Genomic DNA, 11006 nt, shown 5'->3' on the forward strand with positions numbered 1-11006 from the left:
CGAACCAAATTTATCAACTTGATGCTATGTGCTTCGCTGGAATCGGTTCAAGATGGGCGCCAAGCCTCTGTAAACCCCTGCGGAACGCCTCTACGAATGGTTCTTCCACTCGTGAAATACAGAGGAATAAAAATAACATGATCGCCATTATTGTTGAAGGAAAGGTGTCGAAGTTGATAGTGACTGAGAGAAAATATATTTGATCGACGTGATTTGCATTTACGAATACCTCTAGCAACGTTCCTGCATTTTACAATAAAGTGAAAACCAGTACGACAAATGTACTATGAGCTGCGAATGATCAGTTACGCGTTTCCTTACACCAGGTATGCACTATACTCTGCGTTTAACGTTGGTATCCTTTGTAGCATATCTGAGTGAAAAATTATTATTGTGAATAAGACATTTCTTGAGTTCTATTGTTTCATTTCCGCAGATGACAAGCTACAATCTGACCCATTTCTTCCAACCCAGTCGTGTACTCTAGATAACATTAGCGCAATAAATTTTACTCTGTCTTGACTAACAAGACAAAATTTTAGAGCTTGTTTAAGCGGCTCCGTTTAGGTTGGAGCGAGAATAAAGAACATTTATAGATGCTTATTGATAACGCTATGCAAATGTATGAAGTAAGGTGCAAATACACTTGTCTGCTCCTAACAGAATTGGGACAACGAAAGGTCACGCTGCGAGTTGCTGTTTACGTGACTCATTGCACGTGACTTTGTCCACGTATACTGCTCGGACTTTGTGCCACGCAAGAGAGCTGTGGAAAAACACCGCTCAGGAAAAACACTCTTAGCGCTCTTGGCCCGGCAGCGCAGGCTGCCACAGGAAATGGGAATCCAAATCTCACAGACAAGCGCACGCTTTCAACCACCTTCAGTGTGCCTTTCGTTGTTTATGTCCTTCGCACTGGGCGGTTAAAGACCCGAGCTGCCGTACCGTGCGTCACTGTCACTTACGCACTAATGTTGGATGTGACAACTGGCCGACTAGCAATACGAAGATATGTCATTCAACGATCGAATCTTGCGCAACGCTCGTCGTTATTACCAATGCAGCATTCTGAGGGGCGGCTGTTTCGTGGAATATAGTTTCATGATTATTTTCAAATGAGCCATGATTATTTCACTCTGTGGACGTCCTCAGAAGTGAAATCCGTCCGTTTCGCTTGGTGCTGAGACGGCGGTGATGGGTTGTGGCTAGAAACATGTTTAGTCCGGCGGCCGAGGCCGGCAATTGTTCTGCCTGAGTGTCGGTTGCAATGTGAGATGGCTTTTCAAGCAAGTGTCCTGGCTACTTTCAGAGAAATTATTGTAACTGCAGCACTACGAGAAATGCCAGGTGGAATGAACCAATTGCCTAAACATTTCTTGGCCTACCGAGGGAGCATTAACACCAGCATTTTGCAAACACAATGCGTAAACTTTCTCTTGTAATTATTTTTGGAGCACATTGATGCGCCTTTCCATCCCGCCCATATGTATGTATGTACCGGGGTTGTTGGAGCAGTATGGGAGAGGCCTTTGCCCGGCAGTGGGCGTAACCAGGATGATGATGATGATGATGTATGTATGTATGTATGTATGTATGTATGTATGTATGTATGTATGTATGTATGTATGTATGTATGTATGTATGTATGTATGTATGTATGTATGTATGTATGTATGTATAACTCGTTAAGATTTTGAGCCCTTTACTCTTTCAAGAATAGTACGCCGCTTTGGAGTGACGACATGGCGTCTAGACTAGAAGAGGGTTGGCTCAGATCATGCAGGTACTAATAATATAATTTCCGCAAATAGTTGTGACACCGATGACTTACTATGAAGTACGTAGTATCATTTTTTAAATTAAAAATTAACTTATGGGGTTTTACGTGCCAAAACCACTTTCTGATTATGAGGCACGCCGTAGTGGAGGACTCCGGAAATTTCGACCACCTGGGGTTTTTTAACGTGCATCTAAATCTAAATACACGGGTGTTTTCGCATTTCGCCCCCATCGAGTATCATTTTTGCAGACCGCATGTACAGGCACTAAACAATGCTGTTTTTGGCGCCTACAGCTGGCACTGAAGCTGTCATTTAAGGCGTATATAGGCGCCAAATACTTTCCTTTATTAAACAACTACCGCGGGGCATCTTAGACCACTAAGTCCCTGTTTTGTGAAATTTACTTAATTTTCTCGATGAAATGGAATGCGGCAAATTTCGTAGATTACAAGATTTATCTGAAATCTGGTGTGACAAACAAGCAATATGCAGGATTCTTGGGTTTCATGCAGTCCCTTATTTCACTGAATATTAGTTAGTGCACAGAAAAGGAACGCTTAACATCCACCAAAGTTAGCGGCTGCATACTTGTACTTCGAAGCGTTCAATCATCCCATACCCTCAAGCGTAGCAGAAGGTTCCTCGGTCAGGGCTGTTCATTCGGATTAGCGCTTGCATATGTTTTCTCTCCTGTCCGTATGTTTTCTCTCCTTTTTTTTTTACTTCTGGTCTGAACTTCCGAAAAGATGTACCAACAAGGCCAAAATTCAACCGTAACAAACTCCACAATTATTTCGTCTTCAAGTGCATCATCGCGTAGAGCACTTTGAGCCCTTCTCAGAGCAATATTCGAAACCATTGAAAAGCTGCTAATAACTGCATTTACATTGGCAGGATCTTTGTGGTAACAATCAGCTGCCTTCATCCAAGTTTCCCAGCGGGTCATAACATTACAAACAAAATGGGGATAGGAAAACGCGTAGCAAAAGGTCATTTTTAGGCAATGAAATTCTAATATGGGCCCCAACATTGAAATAATCATTTATAAGCACAATAATGACGGGACACGATAAGAACGTAAGGATATAATAGGCATTTTACCTTAAGTTCCGGTCTCTAGTGATTATTGCGCTGTTGAAAAGGTTCCGCATGCCTTCTAAATGATACCAAGTCGGTATCAAAACATAGCCGACTTGAAGACTGCATAAGAGCAGAGTTTTAAACCCTCAACTTTTGAAGATAGGCGCTACACTATGCAAATTTTCTTTGTTTCTTGATAAACAAAATGCACTTGTACCCTTGATGTCACCAGTGATGGCGGCAACACGTGAAGAGATGGCTTTATGAATGTACTATCGTGGATAAGTGACACCTGAACGGAAAAATTAGGAATCACAAATGCAAAACTAGAAACTGCATTGGCAAAACTTTTGTCGCGGAAGGGATTTCTTCATTTACAAGTGTTCGGACACCCGTCACTCATAATAGCAACCAGACAGATAGAAACATTCCTCCTTGTGAATGCTGGAGCTACTTGCCTGCTCATACGTCTATATATGCTATAGCTACTGTGGATGACTTGGGTGATATATGAAACAACCCATTCATATATGCTTCACAAGGCCACACCGTGACGGGTAACTAAAGTATCTGGTCAAATCTAGTGCTTCGGAGAGAAACGAAGAGCGTCGTCATGGCGTGCAATGCACATATTAAGAATGAGTTTTTTTTTTTTTTTTAATTAGGGGTGCAGGTAAGTGCAGTTGATGTATAGGGCTTATTTTAGTGGATAAAGTAGAAGTTTGGGCGAGTTGGTTATTCAATATCGACATGTCTACACAGCGCAAAAGACGAGGACAGAATGAAGATTTGCGTCTTAGTGTCTCTAGAGATCACTAGTGCTGGATATATAAGCCCCGGGGGAACAAGCCGCTTTCGTCTTATCTGTCGGGCCATTCCAAGCGGGTTAAACGGGGCATGGCAAATATTTGCTTCACAAGCGCACTGAATAAGTCATGCTGTCACTCCTTAATGTGCAGAGTTCTTGCGCAGGCCTCCCGCCTGACATGTGCTGGGTACCCCGAGGTTTCGTTAGTTAGTCCGGCTGCAACTGCGTGTGTGGCGGCGGCGCGCGGTCGCGCTGCCGTATCTTGAAAGCGATCTGCGTTGGGGGCAGCACGTTCTGGGTGCGTCGACGGCTCGTAGGCGTGTGCGTGCTGTGTGTTTCTGGCGCTCAGTTTGCGTTGAAGCGATAGACACCACGAAGGTCCTTTCGCTCGCTTCTGCTACCGCTGTGCTACCACGCCGGCGTTTCAACAGCGAGTGTCCGCGGTGATCGAGTGTGATGTGTTCATGTTTGCTGTGCGCGCTGACACCATGCTTCTTAATTAGTTAGCAAGCGAATGTTACAAGTTGATACGGCCGATAAAAGTGTTGTCCTTACTTCTTATGGTCCTTACTTCTTACATCGCAATCAATGTTCGCTTTTCTGTCGGAACTCCGCCTTTTTTTTACAAAGAACACCGGTCTCAGTGAACAATTTTAGTCCTACTGTGTGCGCCAACTTCCTCCCTCTGTCTCTTCCCCCTTTCCGTTAACCACAGTGCAGGGTAGCGAACCGGACGCTCGTCTAGCTGACTTCCGTACCTTTCCTCTCCTTGCTTTCTCTTGAACTTCGATGTACCATAAAACCATGACTTACTGAAAGAAGGCAAAAGACAAAATTAATTAATTTTTCTTATTCATTTTTGAATTGTGCTGTTCTGCCTTCATATTTCCCCGATATTAGATCTCTTGCGCTCATGTGACCTTAAGAAATAATTTACCAGCAAATAACGGTGCTTTGCGCACATACAAACGCATTGGAAAGCAGCGCTTTTACAAATCCCAATTAATTTTATATCGCAGCACTTGGGTGCTCGTTCCTGGGTTGAGCGCCGGCGTCCCTTCGCGTAACCGCGCGAACGCGCCTCGTGCCACTGCTCGCGCGATCGTCGTCGTCTTCTTCCACAGCTGGCTCCGATGCCGCTCATTGTGCCAGTGTTGCCATACTACCCTTCCCTTTGCGAAGGCGCTGATGGCACTGACCCACTCTCTGTCGGTGCGGTAATTTCGGTGTCGAATTCTTTGCCTCGATATATCGCGAAATGAAAGCGCGCATCGAGCTGCGCTCAAATTTCGCTTTAGGGAATACCGTAATCGTCGGACACTTTTTCTTAAATATATTTGTACTCTTATCAAAGAGTCCACCTAATTCGAAAAAAAATGAGAAACTTAGAAAGCAAGTAAGAAATTTGCTACACATTGAAATTGAAATGGAAATTCATTTATTCATAATAAATTACAGGTTACAAAGAACAATGTTATACAGAAGGAGGTCCCATAGTCGATGACTGTGTCATTACATTGAGCTCAGTTGCATAAGCCGCAGAACGATAAATCAGCTAAATGACTACTCATAAGTTAGCACAAAATACTGTGGCTAATAGAGCCCAAGATGAATTTCCAAAAATTGTGATAGTAGGATGAATAAAAGCGTGTAAAATTTACGAGATGCATGGCAAACAGGAGGACCTGAAAATGCTAGCTTATGTAGCGCAAATGAGCAACGGAGCATCGTCAGTAAAACGTAACGTTTTACGGGTATGTCATAGTTGCTAGAGTGAATTAGATTAGATGTCACAGGCCTGCGCGGAACACGCAGCACAGTCACAGCGTAAGCTGGAGGAGCGGGTCCATGGGAGCTCGCGGTGAACTACCTTCGCGTCGTTTTCACGAGAACGATCCGAACTGTCCGCCCGGCGTCGACGGCGAGCTGCGGCTTGTCCTGCTCTCTGCACAGCTGTCTGCTGAGCCCGGTGTTCCCAGATTGCAGTAACGTGCGTAGCTCAATGATTCGCTTCTTCAGCAGCGGTTCGTACCTTGCGAGGAGGCGCCATAACGTGTATGTAAGAGAAAACATAGGTATCCGGACTACGTGGCCTATGTCCCATCCTTGACTCATGGCATGGTACATTGCTGTTGATGATTGTGATGATAATGATGGCATCCCCTTCGAAACGGTATGGTGAAAAATAGTCACCAAGCCAACTACATCCAGGGTCAGCTGCATGCAGCATGCAACTGCTATATGCAACTGCTGCATGTCGGGACACCTTGTGGAATATAACGGAACTGCAATGCAAAGTTTGTACGCATCGACACTACGCGGCGCGCATGTCAAATGGCATAATACGATGGTTATGATGATTATGCCGATTTAATGGTATTTCCTTCCAAACGGGACGGTGAAGCACAGTCACCTAGCCTGCTTGAATTAATCAGGTATGTCATACATGTTTATCATTACATCATTATTTCAACATCTTAAACTTTGTTTCCTCTCTCCAAACTTCTTGACCTTGTACCGCTACCTATGCAGCTGCTACATGGCATGCCACCTGGTGTAATAGTATGCGACTGTAATGCAAATGGCGCATGTATAGACGCTACGCGGCTCGAATCTCACATTGCAAGGCAAGTGGCACGATACGATGATGATAATGATGATGATTTATTGGCATCCCCTTTGAAACGCGGCGGTGACATAGGCCCATAACAGCTTACGCTGTAATAACCTACACATGCATATAAAGCACTTCGTTATAACTTAACTCGTCGTCTTTTGTGATAGCTCCGCAGAACGCGGGCCTAAACATTACGCGCCATTTGCGTGCAATCAAGATGCAAGGTAAAGGTTTTAGTGTGCATTTGACTTACTCTTTCCTGCCAACACGTGGGCATGAATGCCCACGTGTTGCCCGATTCGTCAGAAGAAGGTAAAAAAGCATTCTTCCGCAGGAGGTCCCACTACAAGGGAAAAACCCCAGCGTATGGCAGTACAAAAATACGCGTATAAACAAATCACCAGCCTTTCCGTAGATGGTGCGTACACTACTGCCCCTACAAGCCGCGAATGACGTCGTCACCACAATTTTCTTACGGATGTGGTCATGATAGCATGGCTGGCACCGCATAGCTACACGGGGGGAGAAAAAAGGATCTAAATGTTTAAAAGCGTGGGAGCAGACAGCGCATTGCTAAAGCTGACACACGTTCTCAAATAAACGCTTCCATATAAATTGTTCGAGAATTCGCGGGTGAGTCTGGTGCGTACGCTATTAGCACAATACAAGCCTGGAAACACCTGTTATCTCACACCTTAGGGCACTTTTTGTACGCTTCTTGCTGAATTGCAAAGGCGCTTTCGCGCGTTAATTGAATACGAAATGGAAGTGCGTCACCGCCGGCTGTAAGAAATGTGCGCGGCCCTTCTGCTGGCTCTCTAATCGGCCGTCTGCGACATTCGTTCCCGGAAGGTACGCCAGCTGAACGCAATACTTTCATGATGACTGATTGGCTGGTAGTCTTTTACCAGGGGGGGGGGGGGGGGGAATTACTGGAACGGGAATTTTAGTTTTCAGCTTTGTACCCTTTGAGCAAGCCGTCCTAAATCAGTTGCATGAATGTTGCGGCTCCTCGCCGCATTATTATCAAAAAAGGTTCGTGAATTTTATTTGCCCACACAAAATTAGTACTTAACCGCTCAAATTATTTAGACGCAATCATAGTGATTAAGGTGGCGCGGTGTTTTGTGGACCGCGGGTCAAATTCATCGTACAGTAATTTATCTCAGTTTGGTGCCACGTTATATGGGCTGTAACGGACACTTTTAAAACAAAGCTTTCTTCGCATCCTCCCGGTTTGGCGCGGCTAATGGATGATGTATGCTGCTGCGTCTGTCGGTATCTCGTCGGATGCATTTGTGAATATTATATTTGCGCATAATACCAGTGCCAGCAAGCCGGCTTATATAGCCCATCTATGCTGACCGACAAAGTATATAGGGCCGGTAAGCGCACCTCTGTTCCGTGTAATAATAATAAAAAAAGAAATTCCTACATAAAACCTGAACATATAATGTCGGCTCATGGGTATATCTGAAGCACACAAACCTCTTAATAGAATGACTCATAATATTCAACGTATTCTTTGATTTGCTTCCTTTTCTACGTTTTATCCATTAGGAATGCGCCACTGCAACACAAGATGTACAGAATGCTCAGATGAAGCTAGATATGACTTACTTTTCTGTGAGTACACCTTCCATCTCCATTCTTTCATCGACAAGCATCTCACCTTCGGCCTTGTAACATCAGTGGGGGGACGTCTCCCACTTTGCATCCGCCTGAATTTGTGTAGGCATTTCGGCATAGCTTCTGACTTGTGTAGTGCATAAATATAAATAATGCACGAGACAATGGTTGGGACCTTAGCGTTGGGTAAACATAAACATTGAACGAGATCACGTGTTGCGTAGGATGAAAATAAACGTAATTGTGCGCATCTCCGTTGGTTGTATAGCATTTTCGTACTTACTCGCTTCACTAAAGCTTCGCGTCACAAATTTTAACATGTGCGTTGGATCTGTTTAATTCTTTAAAGTACTCGACGCGTTGCGTCAAGCAGGTCACACCATAGGTGTCTTATTCTCAGGTGCACTTTACAAAAATGAGTTAAATATAGTACGAGAAAAATATAGTACGATGAAGCTTGTGGAAAGATGAACACCTGTATGTCTGCGCATGTACTTCAATAAGCCGCAGTTGTAAACAGCCCTACAGCGTGCGCGTATACTCTCTCAATTCTATATCCTCTCAGTCTAGCGCTCACTCTTAAAGGCTTTTGAAGCTATATTACTTTGTATGTCAAACCATATTTTTATAATACGCGTAAGAGTTACTAATCACTGAGTGTTCCATAATGTATTTACGGCGAATTTGGTGCTGAAACCTGCCAATGAGTATGTACCAGATATTAGAAGTGATTGTGCTGGCCCTATCAATAAGAGCAATCAGATGACGATGAAAGTTATTGGAATTCGTTAATCAGCTATTCCGAACAGTTACGTCTGCATTTGCTCAATTTTGCTCTTGAATACCAAGCGATCCCTTCACTTTAACGCAGCGATTTGGGCTTGTTGGTAAGACATCGTGAGGCTTACAGCGCGTGAAAAAGACAAGGACGAAAGTGAGACGTGACACACACAGGCGCTGTGTGTGTCACGTCTCACTTTCGTCCTTGTCTTTTTCACGCGCTATAAGCCTCACGATGTTCACTTTAACAACGGCTCTGACTTTTCCAGTGCGAGTCCGGACTTTAACTGAGCGAACAATAAGGATATATTATATTTTTCTGTTTGAACCACATTCTAAAAGTCAGAAGCTTCTATTTTCGATTTCATAGCAGTGTTATCTCCTCTTTTCTCTCTCAACTCCCCGAGGCAAAGCCGGTAAAAGCAGTGACATCGTCTGTGATGCAGAATCTATTATAAATATTGTTGGCAAAACAAACTGCTCGTTCTTTCAAATGTCTTCTGGAAAACTTTGGAACAGTGCTTCTCGTGAACATCTTAACAATTTGTTGATCTTCAGCAAGTGTTCGAAATTGCGACTGCATCTAAAGGAGGACGGAGGGAGAACAGCTGTTGATATACCATAGTCGCAACGACAGACGATTGCCCGAGACATGCCGCAGTTGTTGGTTTGAATCCCGAAGGGTAAGTGTTGTCTTTTGCATTTCCTCTCTTTCTCTTTATTACAATCGCTAATTTGAACGAAAGCGTAACTTCTGTACAAGCCCTCCAATCTTTTCCCTCCCTTGGCCCCTAAGAATACTTATATATATATATATATATATATATATATATATATATATATATATATATATATATATATATATATGTATATATATGTGTGTGTGTGTGTGTGTGTGTGTGTGTGTGTGTGTGTGTGTGTGTGTGTGTGTGTGTGTGTGTGTGTCAGCACGCAGGACCCGACGTAACATACGCAGGAAAGAGACGACCAACTTTTTGGAAGACTTAGGGCCACACAGCAAAATCTTCCTTACCTCAGTAAGGAAGCCTTCATTGCGGTGAGGCCGCCTTATGTCACTCTGAAAGCTTCCTTACTGAGGGGCCCTCGGTGAAGGCTTCCTTGGTGCTTCATCAGCGTAAGGTAGCTTCGAAGCTACCTTCATGCGTCCTTACGCCGCTCCTGGCCCTGAACGAGCGCTTCACATCAACGCATAGCCACGTGACGTTTCCTTGCGCATGCGCGCTGTCGTCCACCTGCGGAGAAGCGCGCACACGGTACGTCTTGCCAGGCATGTTCGTTTCAGTCACGCGTGCGGCATGAAAGCGTTGCTAGGCGTTGGTGGGCGTTGCACGACGCCGGCGTGCCAGCGTTGCTGGAGCACATCAAGTTTTGCACTGTAATATGGTACTTTTTTTACGTTTAGTGAACAAAACTACAAAACACACCCCCGCATCTCTATATTAGCTCTTCAACTTAAAGATTGCGTGGTGATACAACATTTTTTTATTGAATAATGGTGTTCGCGTAAAGCTTTTCAGAGATCATCTCGAACCTAGGCATGCGACAACCGCTCCTTACGTGAGGACGGGCGAAGGGAGCTTTCAGAGTACGCTTGCTTCCTCCATCGGTCCTTCGCTGTAAGGAGGCCTCACGTAAGGTTAGGAAGCGCTCGAAGGAAAGGAACGTTTCATTGTTTGGTCCTTATTTACTAAATTTTTTCGGCTGGTGGACCAGCCTTCGTAAGAGTACAGTAGGTTACTGTACTCTGATGAAGGCTGGACCACTAGCCGAAAACATTTAGTAAATAAGTCTTCCAAAAAGTGCGTCGCCTCTTTCCTGCGTGTATACATATATATATATATATATATATATATATATATATATATTATAATACCGAGACCGATCAAGTTGTCCAGCGCTGTTTATTCCACCAAAGGCAACGCCCCCAGCTCACGCGCGAAGAAGTCGAAGAACAGTGAAGATGATGATGGCTATGTACAAATGAAAACGACGAAGTACGTTAATAGTGCTTACACTAACTTCCCCCCGTCATGGAAGCGGCCAGCCTGGCCGCAGATTAGAGATTATCTAAACGGGGAGTGAAGGGCTTCATCCGCGAGACGTGAACAATTTCAGCATTCCGGCGGCGCCGGTCAGTGACGGAGTGTACTGGGCGAACGAGATAGTTCACTGCAGATGTTTGCTGCACAACGGTGTATGGGCCAATGTAGCGTGGAAGGAACTTCTCACAGAGGCCTGGGGTGCGGACTGGAGTCCAAAGCAGGACTTGGTCTCCAGGGTGAAAACGTAG

Source organism: Dermacentor andersoni, chromosome 1 (assembly GCF_023375885.2).
Source record: "Dermacentor andersoni chromosome 1, qqDerAnde1_hic_scaffold, whole genome shotgun sequence".
NCBI lineage: Eukaryota > Metazoa > Arthropoda > Arachnida > Ixodida > Ixodidae > Dermacentor > Dermacentor andersoni.